Source organism: Perca flavescens, chromosome 4, assembly GCF_004354835.1.
Source record: "Perca flavescens isolate YP-PL-M2 chromosome 4, PFLA_1.0, whole genome shotgun sequence".
Lineage (NCBI taxonomy): Eukaryota > Metazoa > Chordata > Actinopteri > Perciformes > Percidae > Perca > Perca flavescens.
Genome location: NC_041334.1, coordinates 16,606,482 through 16,627,701, shown reverse-complemented (window position 1 = coordinate 16,627,701; position 21,220 = coordinate 16,606,482).

Here is a 21,220-nt window from a genome sequence, read left to right as displayed (position 1 = left end):
TACCTAATTTCTTTGACGCCGTAAATATCCAGTTCTTTGCTATTATCCGCGTTGCACTACACCAGGAGCAGGCCAGTCCAAGTGCAACGTTCAATGATTGACGAGGGACTAGAAGAGGATGCTAGTGAAATTAAAGTATCTTCTATCTCTTCTATCTGGTATGGGTCAATGGATCATCCTTCTGCTAAAAGGGATCTTCCATGTTTGTGGTATGCAGAGATGCAGCGCTGTTGCTTGTTTTTTAGCCACTTTATTGCTATACAATTTTGTACTGACATTCATGTTCCCCAGAGTATGAATAGTAATAACTCTGTTCCCCTTTTTCATCTTGCACCTTCATTATAAATCATTAATTATGACCAAATACCTGCTAATGATATTTCCATCAGCATGCTAACACACTAAACTAAGATGGTGACTGTGGTATACATTATATCTGCTAAAAAGTCTGCAAGTTAGCACACTGGTGTAAGCATTTAACTGAAATGATGATTATGAATTGGTAACAGTGGGATATTAAATCTAAAACTAAATTTGGCAGTACACCTTTATGTCGCTTCCACTTTGATAAACAAATGACAAAGCAGTCCCAACATCTCGCAATCACTCAGGTAGAAGTCATGCATCCCTTTAACACAGTAAGCTGAAGTCTTTCGTTGTTGTATGCACAACAATTAAAGTGGAGCAGTCGTTGGCAATGAAATTCCTGTTCTCAGGCTTTATTTTTTGAGATGAGAGATTAAATTTAAAGTGAAAAATTTGAGGTCCGAGAAAGTTCAAACTTGTTTAAAATGTATAATTTAGTTTGATCTCATTTGAAATTTAGGTTAGTTTTTCACAACATTGGGACTGACTAAAGTTCACATACCATCCCGCCACAGCCAAAAGGAAGTGTACAGGTGGACCTTGGTGATTATTACAAATGATTTATCAATGTAAATAGCTTGAGCTGCTCACTCTCTATTCTGAGCCAAATAATGATTTAAGATCTGTGGCCCATGAGGTACAGGGGAACCTCCTCCAACAGATGTTCCTAACTAATTATCTATTGTAGCACAGATCCCACAATCCCTCAGTTCCTCTGTTATCTTCCGGTGGGAGCCTGGTCATCCCTGTTTCATATCCTTGGCTGGGTCTCCACTTACCTGGAGCACTCCTCCCCATCTGTGAAGGGAGCTGGAGAGACACAGACTAACCCACCAGCAACATACAGTGCCATACACACACCTTTAGCTGTCATTTTCAAGTGCAAACACCCCTCTATCCTGCTGTTCAGGCTCGACGGGAGAGGAGTTATATAAAGTGCAACAGTCTACAGCTGTTATGTTTAAGTGTGCTTTGCAAAAAAAAAAAAAAAAAAAAAGCTGTAGCATAACATACTGGGCTTTGATGAAGCCATGTGGTTATTTATGGAAATGGACCTTTGAACATTTATGCTAGTTAGGCATTTCAAAGCAAACAAGTTATTCATTCAGATTCAATTTATGCATCCAATTCAACAAGTCAAACAAATTCAACAAGAGTGAAAAAGCATGAAACTGAAAGACAGAATTCTACCATTTGTAAGCCATGCAAGTGGATGTGACTTGATTAAAAGGTACTTTTACTGTGGTGTGCAGAGTTAATGCTGTGTGAATCCCTTTTCAAAAGACTTGAGCATCTGAGACTGAAGGAATGAGTTTTCTGCTTACCGTTCTCTAGGATGAGCATGTTGCCACATTTATTCCCAATGAATAATTTAACAAAAGAGCGTTTACGTGGAGAGCAAATTGGAACAGTGTGCATGCTCAGACAAACGTAGCCTGAATATTTAAGGAAGGGTAGGTCAGAGGAAAAATGGCGGATTTAGCTGTATACTCAACATGAAACGACAGAATACGTCTGGTTCTGTCAGCTGTCTTAGTCCCTAGCCTTTACGAGCAGCATTCAGACTTATAGACTAGCTGGTTGGGAAAACCCTTCTTGTACACAAAGAGAGCTTCAGCAGCACCTTAGACAACCCAGGCCACAGCAAAACAGAGCTAGAACGGATTAAGGTATGCTTGGCTGCCTTTCGCAGTCCTGTCATTGTGGGCTGTGGCTGTGGGCTGGCACTGATCACAGAGATGCAGGAAGGTCATCGCCGCTGGGAAAAGGAGGCAGTGAAAATATTGTCCTGACAAAATGTAGAGTGACTATTGCAACCCGAGGCTTGTGTTTCAGATTAAACCATGTTGGCTGATAGAAGAGATGAAGTCAAAGGAGGTGTGAAAAGGAAACTTGAAGGGTGTTGATGCCACCACCTTTAAATTCACAGTACCCTCGTCTTAATCAGTTCACATAAATATTTCTGGAGGATGCATGATGAAAGACTGCCAATCCTACATGAGTTTCACCTCTGCGACCATGGTGTTAAATGTTAAAGAGACAAGTTATCCTATTCATGAATTAGTAATGATTTACAGCATTTAATTAACAACTGTTACACAATAGACTCACTACTTCCCAGGGTAATACATATCAGCATTTACATATCTGTATCAAATATCATTCTTTGTTTTTGTGGCCCTTAAATGATTCTATATTTTTATTATTGTGAATACATCTCATGAAAAGACTGAAACTAAATTACAATAGGGAAGTAAACAACGTCCACAGCCTCTAAAATAGTTAAATGTAACAACTTAATGTTGAATTCAAACGCTCTTTTCACATCGTAGAAAAGCACATCGCTATCTCCAACTATTTTGTTTGTTTTCGAAATTAGAAAGCTAACGTTAGCTAACGAGCAGCAGCCAGCCGTTCGGTCGCTCCGCTCCCATTATAGGCAGACTCATTATCCGAGAGAACGGCTGACAGCCTGGGAGAGGCACTGTCTGGTTAACACAAGTTTTTAGCTGTGACTGTCCTTCCTTTGCCGTAGCTGAAGTTGCTGCATTTTGGCTGCTGTCTGTAGAGTTCATGCACAACTCGTATTCTTTTGGATTTCATACGCAAATGTTTTAACAGCGGCAATGTTGTGCATTGTTTAGGGCCCTTGCCACCACGAGACAAATCGGCATTGCAAATTGAACATGTAGCTCGACTTGAATTGCCTTCTTTTTTGACCGATAGTAGCTACTGCCAAACAACACTTTTTCTGCTCATGAGTTCCATTTTCACTTTCTCTAGTGCAAGTGTAGGGATCAGTGGAAAAAGATTCTAAGGTTCGGCAGAAAACAAACCTCCTCAAAAAGCCCAATATTCGGCCGAACCCGAAGCCGACTCCTGGATTCGGTGCATCCATAAATTACAATTAACCTTAAATGTACCAATTATTGTAACCATATTAAGTTGGCTTTAGCTTCGTTGGATGTTTTAGTAAACAGTAAAATAGATAAGCCAAGGGTCCACAGGGATCAATAAATTAACTTATATTTAATTGTGCAATAAAATTGAATGCACATTTACAGTGGCCTCATTTTTGTATAATGTGTATGTTGTATAATTATAGAAAATTGTTATTAGTAGGATCAATTCATTGGCTCTTTCCAATAAATTGGTTGACAATAAGAAAATATATACATATTGCCAGTCTTGTACTTTAAGCTAATTATATTCTTTCATAATATTTCATAATATTTATTCCTTTCCTGTGACAAGCATTGCTGTCCCAGGGGACGTGTTGTCCAACATTTTCATTTTCAAATTGATCTGAAAGTGTTATTGTTATTAGAACGTTTTGAGTTTAAATAGGTGTGCATGCTGTACTAAAGTAACTACTTTGTAGCCCTAATAGACTTTTGAATCAGATTTTGAACCAGCTCTGCATAAATCTTCACATTTTTAAATCATAAATTAAAAAGCATGCAGATTCATGACTGTATCTAATAATACTTTTTGACTGAGTAGTGTTTCATGCACCTTGCTGGTGGTTCAGCCTAGTTTGTTTTTTCCCTATATCACTCATTAGGACTGCCACATATGGACCCATCAGGCATAACTACCTATTTATTTCTCTGTGCATTGGCAATTTAGGTGCAGTTTTGGCATGGTCCAGAAAGGCCTCAGCAGCCTCTCTCCATTGGTTTGGCTGATTCAGGGTTGTTAGCCATTTTTAATTTCCCATTAGACCCACAAAAGCTCTATTCATGTTTTCTCTCAGGTAACTCATTAATTTGCTGTGATGCATATGAGATGGTGAGTGAGGGCCTCTTGCCAAGAGTTGGTTAGCATTTTATGCATAAAAGAAATACAGAGTAAAGCAGATGGTTACATTAGGGACTGATGATACTGACACAATGCAGTGTGTGAATATATCTGTGCGTTTGTGTGTGGGTATGAATAAATTACACACACTCCATGTGTGTGTGTGTGTATTATATTAGGATATTAGGGTGATGATGTGTGTGGATCCCATATTTCATGCCTTTGCTGTATCTGCATGTGTGAATGATAATCCTGTACATTCAGGTTGTTTGTTAATATGTGCTATTAACAATCCACTACTGTCTCTTCAGGTTAAGTATGAGTTTGTACAACTGTAGAGAATGAAAGCAACAACAAAAAAAATCAGAGAGAGATACATCAAATCTGGAAATGTTTGGACCACAAAGAAAGGAAGCACATCCTTATGTAAAAGGCACATTTTTGCCTATATTGTCAGAACAAGTGAGGCCTAACAGAAGGCTGGGTGGGCTCTGCGCTGCAGGCGATGCTCCCATTAAACTCAATGTGAGTCCAACATGCTTGCCTTTGTTCAGCCTGTTTTCTGAACATTACCACCATTTGTCACTTTGCTGTATGCAGTTAGAGTACCTCCGCATGACTCCATTTTTTAAACACACTGTAAGGTAAATTGGCTCAGTGGTGGATTTAGGCCTAATTAAGTGATATCGCCTCACAGTCATGGACAAATGCAACAAACCTCATCATGTTAGCTCATGCTTTAATAAATATAAACTGCTAGGGTCTCAATTTATGATTATTTTTGTTATTAAATAATCTGTCCAATTTTTTTTAATTATTGTTAAAGGGGCTGTACTCCATATTCAGCACATTAATATAGCAGCAAACACAGGTAGGTCTGGCCACGTGTGTTAGTGCATGTGGCCATGAAAAAAACATAAGTATTTCACGTATTGGGGAACGGTCTGTTAGAGCTGTCTGGATCACTAGTTTGTGATCAGATAGACTCAGATTGATTGACACGGGGCCTCGAGGGCAGAACAATATTTTTGTAATAAACCTGCGATGACAAAAAACACTGGCACGGCATATTGGCTGGCAATCATGTCTTTGAATAAGAATGATTTTACAATGAATGAATGCATAGCTAGATAGATCAATTGACAAAAAGTCAGCTCAAGAAGTGAGTGACTGATTTGATGGTTGATTGACTGATTCTATGTTGTACGTCTGTTTTCTCCAGAATATAACCTTGGCAGTGTAGACAAGCCTCTGCTAGCATCTAGATAACAGGATAAAAAAACAAAAAGCAAACAAATAATATTAATATTAGTGATAATAATGAACAGAAAAACTAAATATCATATTGAAATCAATTCAGGTCAAGGGGTTCCTATGGACAGACAATAAAAAAATCTAATTGTAAGATAAAATGTATATATCCACCATATCAGCAGTGACCCACATTGGCTGTTTTTTTTTTCAATAAGACGCCAATGTGTGCAAACTATTATACTGGTCCAACACTAAACTTTACATTTATTGGCTATTCTGTGTTGTGTTTATTGCTTTTGGTAGTCTGCAAATTACAGCTCACCTCTAAATATCGTTAATGAGCACCCAAGGCAAAACGACTTTATTGAGTGCTCCAGTCAAACGAATTCAAGAGTAAAAGCTTGGATGTCACCTATAAGTATATTCAAAATGTCAAAGGTTGATTGTTCAGCAAGCAAAATGGAAATGCTGAACTAAAGTAAAGTACTAGGTTTAAATCTACTGTATCATACAAAACAACCTCACCAAAGCATTAACATATTCATTTTGTAATGTTTCGTAATGCTTCTTAAGGAGGGCAAAAATATGAGACATGAAAATTGCAATCAGTAAGAAGATGAAAAGAAGCAAAGGGGCTCTCGTGGAAGAATCTCTGAGGGGCTGGAGACATTGCAATTATAGAAACTATTGACTTGTGTTTCCCAAGGTATGATCAATTGCAGTGAAATAATGACATCTCTGTGTTGTTTTGACCCATTCACAGTAAAGGCAATTTATTTTGTGTGACAGGAGGCTTGCAAGGGACAACTCAGCTGATGTGCGCCAGAGAACAAGGAGAGGAGAGTTTTCAGCTGGAAAGACAGCAGAGAATTGGAGGAAGGTCATTACTTTTGTACATCGGCCTCTTTTTTTTATTATTATTATTTTTTAGTAGTCAGCCACTCTGAGCTGGAGTTAAAAGTAAAAAACACTGATTATTTCTCAAGCAATTCTTTCTAAGACACATTCCTAAATGTGTTGCTAATTTTCTTTTTTTGGCGGGGAAATGTTTTTATTTAGAAACAGATTATTATTTTTTTATCCGGCCTTCTTTCCCCCTGATTGTGATTGAATTGAATTAATTTCTTTATTCTCTTGCTTTTAGAAACGTATAAAAAGTATAAGTTTCTGAAACATTAAATGTTGTTGAAAAACAAATTTCCTCTCGTCTGTTTTTATCATCTACGTTTTATTAAATGTTTTCATTTGTTTGTTTTTTATTTTTAGTATTCCCATCACTTACGATTTATTTTAAATTACATCATATTTTACAATACTTTTAAGTTGAATATAGTACAGTATTAGTAGTTGTAGATTAGTTGTTTATTATGTTATATTAGATTAGGTTATACTCTTTTTGTTAAATAAAGTTTTAAAAAAATAAATTAAAAAAACGCACCTTGCTGCAATATGGCTGCGTAATTACAGAATGTATGAATATTAACTTGAAGTTGGTAACACTTACCTGCTCTGTTCTGCCACTATACTTTGTAACATCTAATTTCAGCGAACAACTATCTGATTCTTTCTCACACCTATTTTAGGAGGTTTTGTGGAGGAATAATCGTGTTTTGGAGGAATAACCTTGTTTTAATCTGTTAGCTAACATTAGCTGTTCGTTACATCAACTGGCCTTAAAACCCACTTCAAGCTGGAAGAGGAGTTTCTCCTACTGTTGGCAGCCCACGACCTTGCTGGATCTTTTCAACTCCGCCGAGATGATGAGGAACACCCTTTTTTAAATCAAGCTAAGTGTTTTCTGTTTTGCTAGTATGTTATAGTTATGAACACATGTCTGTTCGGTGGGAGCTTGTTAGCATTGGCCTACTGCAACTTGCTGCTTGTATTTCAAATCAGTAATGTTTTCTCACCTGCAAATCTTTTTATGGCTATTAACTTATTGTGTATCTGCTGGCTTAAGTTGCTGTCCATCTACCTGTGTGTTTTGCATTGCATTGGTATTAATTGTCATGTGTGGCTTATTGTTCTTTTGGTTGTTGTTTGATATGTGCATAATAATACTTTCATGCTGATGATTCACGAAGTAGTTAAATATATTTGGATGAATAGGCCAACTAGAGAAATATTCCGTCTGACATATAAATATGGGCAGTAACGTTACTCGTTTTGGAATATTATGCTTTTATATAGTATATGGTTTTGTGGTGACTTAGTTTTGTGGCGTCTATTGTTGCCTTTGTTTTGGGGATTTCCTACTGGTTTACTGAAAACTTGAGTATCTAGGGTAGAGGGTAGTTGTGTGTAGGCCTACTGGCATTTGGCATGTAAACATAAGCGTACGCCTATGTTTACATGCCAAATGCCAGTTAGTCGCCCTTATTCTTTCACTGTTTCTTGGGAAAACTCGACATGGCATGTGTCACACGAAGTAGTCACATTCACATTTTCTTAACACTCAGTTAAGCATTAGAGAAATATTTTTTTAATTTCAAGACGACTGATTTATGTAACAGCTTGCTCTACATTTTAAGCTGCTGATCTCCTGTTCAACATTTGTTATTGCTTTAACCCAGTCACACTGCCACTCTTAAGCTCATATCAATCTCTCAGTCTCTCCATGAACATAAAAACCATACAGTCTCACTTCAGTTCCTCCTAAATCTGGCGACTCTGCAGCAGGTTGTGAACTTCTTGGACTTTCCCGACTGATGATTGTTTCCCCAGCAGTTAATCCCCCTTTGTCCATCACTCTGTTGCCATTATTTCTAGTCAGGACGGGACAGCCAGTTGTTCTGCCGTGGCATATTTATCGGCCCTTATGATTATTTGCTGCATAGCTAATATGTCTTAGCCCGGTGTGGAATATCACATTGCTGTCTTTAGATTTATCCAGAGCCATAGAGATATAAAGAGTTGCGACACTTGTTGATCTCGCTAGCGGGGTGGTCACGTGGTTCATGTAAGCCTGTATAGTTCCAAACACACGCAGCACTGTCATGTTCTACTATGGGGCTGACAGCAGTGATTGCGATATTGAATGGTAAATAAAAACACATACCCAAGTACTTGTTTGATTGTTATTGCATTATTGCATATTTGTAAATGTCAGTTTTACATTTGGAGTGGTAGGGTGACAACTGAAAGCTATGTATAGATACGTTTTTAGTTTTGGAGGGAAAGCTTCACATCCGTGTTAGCATGGGTAGCACTAGGCTACTGGCTTTAGTGGCTTAACCTTAACCTTACTACATCTCTGTTTTTAAATCAAAGACGATTCAAGGTGTTCTTTTTTGCGCAACTGGACTATTGGATTTTCCTTGATTTTTGCTTAAAATTCAAATTCACTTACCCGTGGTCAGAGAGTGATTGAGAAAGCAGAGTAGCAACAGTCCATTCAGCATTTAGTGTCGAGGCAGAAGTTGACCACACAACCATGATCATTTTAAGACTAAGCCATACGCAAAGTATCACATATATTAAAGAATAACAACTCATTACACTTGGATGAATGACATTTTTATTAAACAATGAGAGAGAACAAGAACAAGTACAGGAAAAGAAGAGAGGAATACGGTGGGGAAAGGAGACAATTAAAAAAGCAATACAAATCAAGATTTACCGCTGGCACCACTGGTTATAAAACCCTCCAGCAAAAGCAGATTCCACTGCCTAACATCTGCACACTGCAAAGGAGGATGCAGCATGTAAAGCTGGAGCCAGGAGTTTTGGGGGAAGTGTTTGAGATGCTGAGGCTAAAGGCAGGTGGAATGAGTGAAATGGAGAGTGTGTGCTCTCCTTAGATGAGATGTCCATTACTCCAGGCGTGGAGCTCCATATGGGTCCCTCCAACACGGCGGAAACAAATTGTGGCCTACCACTATAGCGGCAATTTCACCAATGGCGCAGTTTACCGGCCCATCGTAGTCAGCATTGTTGAAGCGGCTTGTAGGGCTTCATATGCTTAACATCACCACAGACATGGGGAACCCCAATAGAGCAATGTGGAAGTCCTTTGACAAGCCATGGATCCAGCATCCTGTTGAGCCAAACCAGCGCCTCTATTTTATGCCTGACGTTCCTCATCTCGTCAAGAACTTGAAGAGTGCCATTATCCGTGGTCACATCATCACCATACCACAGGATGTGATGGAAAAGGAGCAACTGGCTTCCAGTGAGGTCTCTGTTGCCCCCTTAAAGGATCTGGTGTCCTTCCAAGAGGGCATGGCAGTAAAGCTGGCACCCAATCTGTCCAGTGGTGTCCTGGAGCCTAGCCATTTTGAGAAGATGAAGGTTAGTTCAGCAATGCACGTATACCCTGAGGTACATGGTGGAGGAGGAGCGCAGACCAGAGTCCTACCTTACAACGTCATGGTTTTTTCAGGACTGTATAGAAAATACTTTTTCTTGCATACGTCAGAGGAACTCTATACCGACACCTGTGGAGTTCCACTATGCACTACAGGCTGTCGCTGTAGAGCAGTTCCTCTCGACAACGCATACTGGCAGTTACTTGGATAATGCATCAGACCACTTGGCGGACTTCCTGGACACCCATAACAGCAGCTGCAGTGCTTCTAAGGTTGTGCGAGTGGAGCAGCTAGTACACCCATCACCACCTGACTTGACAAAGACGGAGTCCTGTGTCCTCTACCACCTGGCAGGATATATAGTAAAGAGGGTCATCGGCTTCTCACTCTGTAAGGAATGCCAGTGTGCACTGGTTGAAAAATTTACCGACACCACAAGTGAGAGAGTTGTTTTACTACAGTTAAAAGAATTTAAAAGGGGTGCATTATACCGGCCATCCGATGAGGTGTTCACCCTCCTGCAGGACGTGGACCAGCTGTTCCGTTTGCAGACGAGTGATTCCCTCATGGAATCCTCCAATGCAGTGGCACAGCTGGAAAGAGAGGCACCAGCAGCCACTACCAGCAGTCGCCATCAGCAGTCCCCACCAGCAGCCACTACCAGCAGTCGAAATATGATCATAATTATTTCGGTCAGTATTGAAATCACGATAATTTAACGATTACTTGTTGACTTCTGGAAATATGTTGCAATTATTGAACTTAAAAAAACAGTGGAAAAAGTTAAATAAATCAACAGTGAAAAAAACACAACTGTGAAATTTGACTTTAAAATTTAAACACATGTCATTGTCTTATGACTCTTACTGATATTTTTTGTGTGGAATAATTTGTATTCATACATGTAATCCAACAGCCCTTTCAGGGGTATAATTAAAAAAACACAACCTTATTTCTACATCCGACACACAGCTGACTAGCTAACACCATCAGGTTCAGCAGATAAAACCTAAATAAAACCTCCAACATCAATAATTAACTAAATAAAAGTTGTCATAGATACACTACCGAACTACATAATTGTTTGTGTAGCGATAACTACACAGCTGGCGAAGTCGAGCTAACAAACTAGCAAACGAGCTAACAAACTAGCAGGCAATTGGTCGTATATAGCTAATAACGCTGTGCACATACAAATAAAGATCAGTATATGCATCATAAAGGGCCTCTGATATAATATAGACAGTTGACAATTCAAAAGAGGTAGCTATTTAATTAACTTACCTCAGAAGTTACTCGACGGCCAGCAATGGAAATGAATGATGTCCAACGCCGTGATTGGATTGTTTGGAACTATCCGAGACTACATACCCTGGAAGTAGGCGGCAAAAAGCGTACAACGGAGTCCAATGGGAGTGTCGTCACTCTGTCTTTCTCTATCACTCTGGATTTATCTATCTACTTTTTAAATGCGTTAATTGGTGATCTTAACCTAATTGTATAGAAATACATTAACTGACATAGGAGATGAGTGATATGTGGTGTAAAGTCAGAACCCCTCTGGATTCCTCTGGGGGAAGTTTATCGTTGTCACTCACTGTCAGTCTCTGTTGGTATTTGCTTTCTCTATTTCTGTTGCTTGTAGGATGTGAGGAGGTAAGAGCTTAGTCAACTCATATGAAACTAGATATTCTGTAATCAAGTGATCTGTTTTATTAAGTGTTTTGACTGGCTAAAAAGTAGAAATAAAATTGAAAGTCCTGTATAGTATTTTGGGTAAATTACTAACAAAATGGTAGACACACCTGGATGCCTCTGTCTCACATAGTGGGTAGTCTACCTCTAATTTTAAAACTACGTTTTTCTTCTCCAGAGAGATTAACATGTTGAAAATGATCTTTCCATAGCACGTTTCACTAGTCATTACACAAATGAATGTAGTAAGGATTTATTGATGGTAAAATGCTACATGTGGTTGCTTCATCAAAGGTAAAACGTCAAGCATATAAATAAAGCTTTCCTATCTGGTCGAGATAGAGTAGCGGTGGTTGCAGAATGCTCTTCAAAATGAACTCCCCTCTTACACTCACATCTGTATTTCACTGTGACACGGACAAATGGGACAATGGGGACAGCAGAAGAAGTACTCAAGTCCTCTGGCCTGTTCACAGAAAACGATCCATCAGCCTCCCGCCGACCCCTCTGCCTGTGCGTCTGTGTTGTCTGCAAATCGCTTAAATCCCATTCCCACCCACACATCATCCTGATTTTATTGCTCCTTTCTCCCATGACTGAATGGCACATGTTGGGCACACAAACCTGTCATCCTTCTACAGGAGGAGCTTGAAGATGAGCTGAGGCTAATTGGTACTAGTAGCTTGGCCAATTTACACATATCCTCTAGTTGCCTGATCAATTTTATGACAAATATAGACAATTTGCTTTAATTGTTTTCATATAATACAACCTACCTTTTAAAGCAATGCTTGTAAATGTGATGATAAAGTAAGTAGATAGATTTTTATTGATCCCCAAAATGGGACATTACAGTGTTACAACAGCAAAATATCAGACACACAGCACTGTGAAGCAAAAGCCTGAATTTACTTCCATTGTTGTTCAAAAACTAAATGAGCTACAATGTTGAACTAAGTGACTCAATCCCACATTCACATCTAGGTGTCATAAATAAACACTAGTGCACCTAATGTTTATTAATCTGCAGCTGAAAATAGTCCCAACAAATGCACTATTTACTCCTGTTTGAGTAATGTGTACAGTGCCCTACTGTTTCAGGAAATTACTTAGGTTTTTGTAAACGATTTAACCCTTTTTCAGGAATTACAATGAGGCTTTCATCTGATTTGTTGACAATACAAATAATAAAGAATAATGCAATCTTAAGTCATTTTTGTCTACCCGTTAGAGCTGGGCGATTTGTTTCCCTAAAAAAATCTGTGATTTTGTTTTTATAAAAAACTTGATTTACGTTTTGATTACCCCCCCCCCTTCCTTTTAAAACAAAATAACTGTGAACTGTAAATATATTTTAAAAATATATATTTATTGTATTTAATTAAAGTGCATCAACAAACCCTTTCTCTAAGTGTAAAGTCACTGTGCAGTGTGCAACAAAGATTGTTAAACATCCAAATTATTTATACTGTATTTGGATAAAAAAAATCAATCCAATCGATTTTTTTCCCAGCCCTACTACCCGTGTATATTTTGTATTTGCATACTGTAGGCATTACAGTTACAATAGTCTGAGATTAAAAGTCACAGATTCTGTGCTCCCGGCACCTCTTGTACTTGTGAAGTTTCTGCTTCCAGCCTATTTCTGTATCTGTGAATCAGAGCCTGTCATGTGTAATTAAAAACTTACCGCATCACCCATCCTCTTAAGGGTGTATATTACTTCTTCCTCTGAACAGTTTAAGTAACATACACAAATATGACTTGATTTGGCGGGGTGGACTATTGCTTAAGGCTAAAACAGAGGTGATACTCTTTACATTAAACTTAATATGATAACTCTTTGTAGAGATTGACCGGAATTGGCAATTTTCACGTGAGCGGCCATGACCGGCGACCTGCCGGTCAGTCTGACATGCCGATTTTATGCTGGTCAAATGCACTCGGGCGCCGCATGATTAACATTGCGCAACATCAGCAGCGGCGCACCGCTGCTCCATCAGCTGTTTATGAAATGTCATAAAGTCGTAATTATACACGGCTCTGCAGAGCCGTCTGCTCTACTGATCTCAGGCGAACGGTCAGCCGCTCTCTCTCTCCCCTCTGAGGCTGAACAACTGGAACATGAAAACCGCACCCACGCGGGTCCCGTGAAATATGACAATTACGGTTTATCGGAAAATAGCGTTGGGCACACTGAATTTGATGAATTTACTGTTTATCAGATCCCAGATGAGACAAGAAGCTAACGTTAGCGAACGCTGCGGCCCCTCTGCCGCTGCAGGAGATGCTGTATTCCTCCGACACGCCGTATTAACGCTAACGTTTTAAAACTGTTTTCCAGGTTAGTGGGGGTGCATACTGCTCAAAACCAACATGAAAAACGTAGTAATCTTCCCTCAGTGTTAAGTTTTGTTGCTTAACTCTGTGTAAAATGAGCGGTGACGTTAAATCCTCTGTTTCAGGTAACGGCACCCTTAGGTACCATCTATTTGCTGGATTGTTCCGAGGTAACCGTCGGTAGCTAGCGTTAGCAGATAAGCCCGTTGACAGCAACGGTATTCTTTGTTTGCCATTACCTGTTTTCTCTGTTTGCTAAATATATCACATTTTTTTTTGTTGGATATTGGATGTGGAAAAGAAGGAAATGGTTCTTCCATAACATTGCACCTTAGATGTGTGTGAATTTCCCACACCAGGAGTAATTTATATAGTTTTCTTTTATAGCGAGCGATTATCTTATCATGTAAAATGTTCTATTCTAAAAGTATTAATAAATATTTGTGTGTGATGTAAAGTGGTTAGAAAAAATGAAATCGGAATTGGCTAAAATTGGTATCTGCAGGTCAAACTCAATGGAAAATCGGAATTGGCCTAGAAAGTTGTAATAGGTGCATCTCTAATTCTTTGACACACCTGTTTGACATTTTCTCAGTGGGTGATCACTTATAGTTTTTCACACTTTTTTAATTTTCACGAGTGACAAGCCCTGCAAAGGTGTTAACACAGCAAACGCTAGCAAGTGTGTCTTATCATAAGTGGAGCAGTGCAGTGAGAGTGGGACTGACATTCACTCTCCTGTTCTCCAAGTGATGAAGGATTAAGGAGAAATAAGAAGGAAGCGCACATGTCATGACGCTGTTTCTTTAATTAGTCGCCAGAGTCTTGCAAAAACAAAGCAGGGAGAGGGGAAGGAGGAAGAGATAGAGGGAGATGAGGTTGTTAATTCCACTCCTGTCTGCTTGCATTTGAGTACTCATTAATCTGAGACAGGGCCCACCCTGTTGTCTTGCTGAGCATCTTTTATAAAAAAAAACAACAGCATTAGCACTTCTGCTGCATTAAGAAATTGTCAGTGATGTTTCACGAGAGAGCTGTGCTGAGAGTGAGAGAGGGAGAGATTAATGCCTGTAGCATACTGAGGTCCTCTGCTCTCCCTCCTCATAACGCTCGGGGCCTCCCAGCTAGCATGTGAATCCGTAACCCTTTTCCAAGGAGAGCTCCTGGACTGTGACCTTCAAAGTTTACTATGAATACCAATCAAGTGTGACCACTTTAACGTTAAATGGATCGTTTTACATTTAATTGAGTTATTGTTGGCAAAGATGAACGAGCTCGCTCCATTTGTTTTGCCGTTAGCGCTGATGTGATATCAGGAGCAATTTAGACATTTTCTCTTCCCTCAATTAGAGTAATGTAATCTATGTTTACACAATACATGTCCATGCACAAAAAATATCCATTGTAATTGGAAGCCAGACAATTATTTTAGTGCACAATAAGTCAATAGAAATTGAACAAAGGGTTATGTTTGTGTCATTAACTTAGTGCAATTGGCAATTTATATGCTCTGTGTCGAGCTTGTGAACATCATCTACGCATGCATGCATATTCATTACCATGGCCACTCAATTCACAGAGCAAGAAGTCTGAACAAAGGAGAATGGGAGGCTAAACCCTCTAACCATCCATCATTATGCCCGCTGGAGGTGTGTGTGTGTGTGTGTGTGTGTGTGTGTGTGTGTGTGTGTGTGTGTGTGTGTGTGTGTGTGTGTGTGTGTGTGTGTGTGTGTGTGTGTGTGTGTGTGTGTGTGTGTGTGTGTGTGTGTGTGTGTGTGTGTGTGTGTGTGTGTGTTTGTTGGCGTGTGAGTAAGGGTGCAGAGAGTTTCTCCTCTCTCAATCCTCTATCCACTCTACCTGAGGCATTGGCAACTCCTCTTCTCCTGGAGCCTTGTCAATAACACCTCTGCCACCTCCATTCTGCCCAGAGGATAGCACCACTCTGCTGGGTCCAGGGCGCCGCCAGACCCCGCCATTAATCCACTCCTTCGGCAGGCAGAATCCATCTCCCCTCGGCAGCTGTTTGACAGAGGGTAAAAACAGGAATGAGATAGCAGGGTGCGGATCAATCCCTTCGATCCCCTTCTTCATCTCAGCAGTCATTCATCAGCCAGTGGTTGTTGTTGTGGATGTTGCTGCTGTTGTTTGGCTTGACACTGCTCCATGCCCAGTCACTGAAAATGAGGCAGGTGAATTATGGTTAGACAGAGAGACGTATCACAGGGTAAAATCATTTGGGAAATGTTTTTCATCCGAATGTAAAGAAATTAAGTTTTTTTTTGTCAAATGCATTCTTTTGCTTTGGTATCTGGCAGGGGTGGGGGAAATTGAAAACCTTTCAAATGAAATAAATGTATCGACAGACATGTGATTTTATTAGAAAACAATTAGCGAAATGATTTTCTAAAGTGTATTATTCAACTTTTGTTTTTTTTTTTCTCGAATCCCCCTGAAAAAATCACATTTTTTATTCATACCAATGATTCACCTAAATATTTATACGGTACTGCTGACGGTGGTACATCATATTCGTTTTCTGACCGAAAGAAGAAAATCCATGTTATGTACACCTTTACAAATGAAATAAATGTCAGACTGCCTGACAGACATGTGATGTGCATTCTTATTAGAAAACAATTAGTTTTTAGAAATGTCTCATGATATATTGTCTCTAGAAGTGTATTATTCAACTTTTGTTTTTGTTAAAGAAGCAAAGGAAAAAAGCAGTTCTCAATACTATCGAATCCCAATACTTCTAGAATCGCAATAAATGAAAATTGCAATACACCCTCTGGATGAAATTTCAAAATATACTCAAAAATGTTCTCATGCTAGTAAAGTCAGATAAAAGTATCAAACCACCTGTTGAAAGGCAGGAGAATACAGAAAATGACATCTACTCTGTTCAAAATGTTCTGGGGGAGGACCCCAAAACCCCCTTTACATTGTCCCCTCTACTTTTTCAGTGCTTCCTACACCCGTGTTTCAGTGCTGTTTTGTCACTCGTAGGAACTCTTATCTCGTGAAACCTGGATGATACAAACATTTGTACATACTAGTAAAACAAAAGAGGAGACAAACGCAAAGAAAATGCAGAAAAAGAATTGAAGATCAAGTCTGATCAAAAGCCTTGTGTTGCATCCTTTAGGGAGATCATTCCATTGCCTGTTGCGCACATTGCAGCACAAAGAGTCTGCAACATCTTAATGATCCCAAGGACCATTCGGCCACAAAAAAGCATCAGTCCTGCTGCACATCGTCAAAAAGCAAGAAGAAGCAGCTGCCGCCTAGGGTGGACCACACATGATCCTGAAAAGGCTGTGAACTCCAGATAGCAGCCTTTTGTTGCAGGGATGAAAAGGAGCATTCCAAATGCACAAAACTGACTGTCTACAAGTGAGTTCTGGAGCTTTACTTCAGAGAGGAGTTAATGAAAGACATCAGTTTGCCCTTTTATTCTCTGCCCTGATGAAACCATCCATCATGGTGAAGAAGCTGCTCTGTGTTCGTGTAGAAGTACAAGTTGGTCAGTACTGTATTTCTAGCATGTCTCCAACATTAAAATCTCAGAATTTGTTGTAGTGGAGAGCTATTATTTTGCAGCTTTTTAAAACTGCAATGTTTTTTATATTAACATTTATTCAGATGACTGCGATGTGATTAAAACCCACTGAGAAGCACTTGCCTCTCCAGATGTACTCAGGTTTTACCTTGATCAATGTTTTGATTATCTTGGTCCTAACTATCATTCACAAAGGGTTTTTCTGATGCATAGCAGTGTTTCCCATACATAAATTCTACTCGGGCACCCCGCACAGGTAGATTAGGACCCGCCCAGGTAGAGAAAATCCATATTACATTTTTTTCCCCCCAATGAACAATGTTTTTCTACAACGCACCCAGACCAGTGGCATCCAGCCCCTCCCCCTTGTGAAGTTGTGCGTGCATGTAACCGCGTAAACATTCACTTCGGGCTCAGAGGCTTCACGTTAACAGTAGCAGCATGCTGCTAGTTTTGTTGTGGCTTTCCAGATTATCTGTACTGATTAACCGTAGAAACGCCACGGCCATACCGCTGAGAAAGCGCCCCAAAGTCATTTATCAGAGTCTGGTTGTCTCCGCGGCAGTCTCCGCTCGAGCTTATCTTTATAATGATGAAGTTAACTGGAGATAACCGCTAAACGGAGATAATCGTTGCTAACCGAGCCCGAGCCTTCAGTTTGTTTCCGTGCCCGTATCCATTAACTCTATTTATGGCCTTGAGCCCAAAACCCCCCCGACATTTTATTAAGTTGGCTGTAAAAGTTTTAAACTACAATTCAGAGTTGTTAAATAATTAAAATGCTTTAAAAAACAAAAAATAATCTATAACAAACTAAAAGAACAAGAATTAACTTTAGTCTTAAATGATTTAACAGGAGTTAGGAGGTGATGGTGGTAACATGTAACTGTCATATCATGTTATTACTATAACATTTAAGCTCCGGGTAATCACATATTTTATCTGCTGAACCATAACATTTATTTGACAAATTAACCAGATTTGATTGCCAAAGCACATCAAAGGCTACACTTCATCTGTATCGATCTGTACCATCCAACCCAGCCGTCACGCGCCGCGCTGTCACATCCTGCGCCACCCACCACCACAAGAAAATTCTCCACCTGTGGGAAACCCTGCATATATGTTTGTTTTGGTGCTATTTGTTTGAATCTAGTCCATTTATGTGAGAGACAAAGAGAACTGGATAGTTGTCATTGCCAGAGGTCTGACATATTACTATAACGCGTAACAACTATGAATATTTGTTTCTTCTTTTTTTTGTTCATTGCTAATTATTTTAGAGTGAGTTGCAAAGCCTATAACATTTTCAGCTGTTATTTGATTTTGCAGAGATAGTTTTAGGATTTTGGAATGTGGAGGTTCAGGGTCATCATCAAGTCCTTGGTGTGGTGACACAAATGTACTATTTTTAATGCTTGGAAGAGCTATACAATCCAATGTTTTCCTGTTTACATTTAGTGACACGCCAGTTTGTAAAGAACAATATGTAGGTTACTGTAAAAAATAAGAACATATTTTTCACTCAGTTTTCCCCTGGGTCTTTGTGCTAAGCCAGGCTAAACTTGGATGATGTTGATATTGATCTTCTGGTCTGACTCTGGGTAAGATGGTTAAAAAAAAGACTGTTCCAGCTTTTTGGGAAATATAGCCTACTGTATGAGTTGACTATGCTCTGCATTGAGAGGCTCTACCACAAAGGCTTCTTGGAAGAGCAGATGTCAAAGTTGTGGGTGTAATCGAACCTGGAAAGTCTACAGGTCTACAGGAGCTGCAGCCCTTCGCTGCTGCAAGTGTTGCATTACTGTATGTGTTACTTTTAAAAGGAAGCTATCAAGCAAAAAATCCATTAATTATAATTTTAAAGCAACAGCGTATTAAAGTACATTGCTAGTTCCATCCTCCTCCCCATCAATTAGCAAATTCCTGTCCCAAAAGCATATGGCATGCCCTCAGATGTTGTGGACTGCTTTTAAATAAGCTACAGGGGCTGATTTGCCATCTGGTACAAGATAAGGGGCTGTAGCTGAAGTGGCAGAGTGGGTCATCCATTAATTGTAGGGTTGGTGGTCCTGTGTACATTTCCAAGTGTCCTTGAGCAAGACACTGAACTCCAAAATGCTCTCAATATGTGTGAAAATGTTAGGTGCTTTGGACACGTACATCCAAGTGAATGAAAGGCAAAGTGATGTTAGATTTGCAAACAAATCATTCTTTTTTTAACAGACTCTTGATGTCGTAAATTGTATTGTCAAACGTCAGATTGTAGAACCCCAGGAAGAATAGCTTTTAGCTTATGCTGAAGCTAATGGGGATCCAAATAAAACAAACAAGCACAATCTTAAAGAGGAACGAGTTAACTCGATTTGCAAGCGAGAGTGAATCTAAAATCCTGCTTCTGTATGGTGCATGTGCAGTTGTGCATAAGAGACGGATTCACTTTTGAGAGCCAAGTCTCCAGGCTCTCGTTCAACGCGATTCTCGTTCAGACTCTTGTTCAGACTCTTGTTCAGCGCCCACTAAGCCGAGGAATGAGTCGTTCATAAGCACACGCCCACTAGTTGCTGCTCAGAGACAGACTCTCGTTCAGCAAGCTAACCCTGTAGCACAAAGCACACCAGACCGAGACGTTCACTGAGACTGAGACACACTGAGCCAAACTTCTGTGTCGGGGTGACAGCTATTTTGCTTGTGTTTACACGATTGTGGCATGTTACAGAATTGTTCATTTATTAGTCTAAAAAAGCTAAAGAGAGCTTGTGGGACGTAGTGAACTCTCCGCTCTGATCCTTCATTAGATTGAATTTAGATAATTTATTTTGGTACATTGGGCAACGTATATATTATATCTATTTACTATATGAGTAGTACACAAAGATGAACGTTGGTTGATCTATTTATGGAGGGTGTTGCCAGTAAGCACCATATTGCCTCTGAGATGGAGAACACTGAAGGGTGTGCTGTGATGTAGGGTGTATCTACTTTATGCATGCTAAACCACTAGTGTCTGAGATGCCTTTGTGTGACTGAGTGGACCATCATCACACCCCAGTGATATGTGCAGGCTTTCACAGTGTGCTCTGGGTAAGGTGAGAAAACTGGGAAGTGCTATGATGTACTATATCAAGAGTAAGCTCAGAGGGCTGCTTTGAGCCACGAGACGAGAAAGATGACAGCACAGATGAAAGTGTTTCACTGTATTAAAAATAAAAGTTCTGAATAAAACAGATGGCGAAAGACTTTTAAATATACAATGGGGATTCTGGGTGGGTTCAACAGCCAATGTTTCATTCTTTTTTATTTGAGAACCAATGAAGACGAAAAATGAAAAGTAAAAACTCAAAAGCAGCATATATTCTGTAGTACTTCACACACTGGAGGCTAAATCATAGTTAACATAAATTGGCTGTGGACCTTTAGGAGTGTCAAAGCGCCCAGTATTAGCTTTGGGAATTAAGCATGGCGTGTCTGATTCAGCTCTTCAGTAACCCCACAGTGTTTGTCTTTATCCTCTAGCAGGCAGATGATTATTTCATTGAAGAACATAAAAGTAATATGTGACCAAGCTTTTAATGACTGGAGCAGTCTTGTTTAAGACGTGACAGACTTGTTGGTGTCAGTGATAAAAGGTGTGATTGCTTCAATAAAAAACTAAACTCAAAGGATTGGAGTTAAATACTTGTAACAAAAACTTTAGCCAAAGTTTCCCCCTCTCTCCCTTACCATTTATATGCTAACCATGTCAGCTATCCCTTTTTAATCACTTTCCTTTCATCTCATAGCAGTTTGAATGCAGATACAGTCTATATCATTTTTTTTTAATCAGGGGTTCATGTGTGTGAAGCTTTGATTATTGTATTGAAGAAGGACCCACAGAACACATAGATTAAATAGT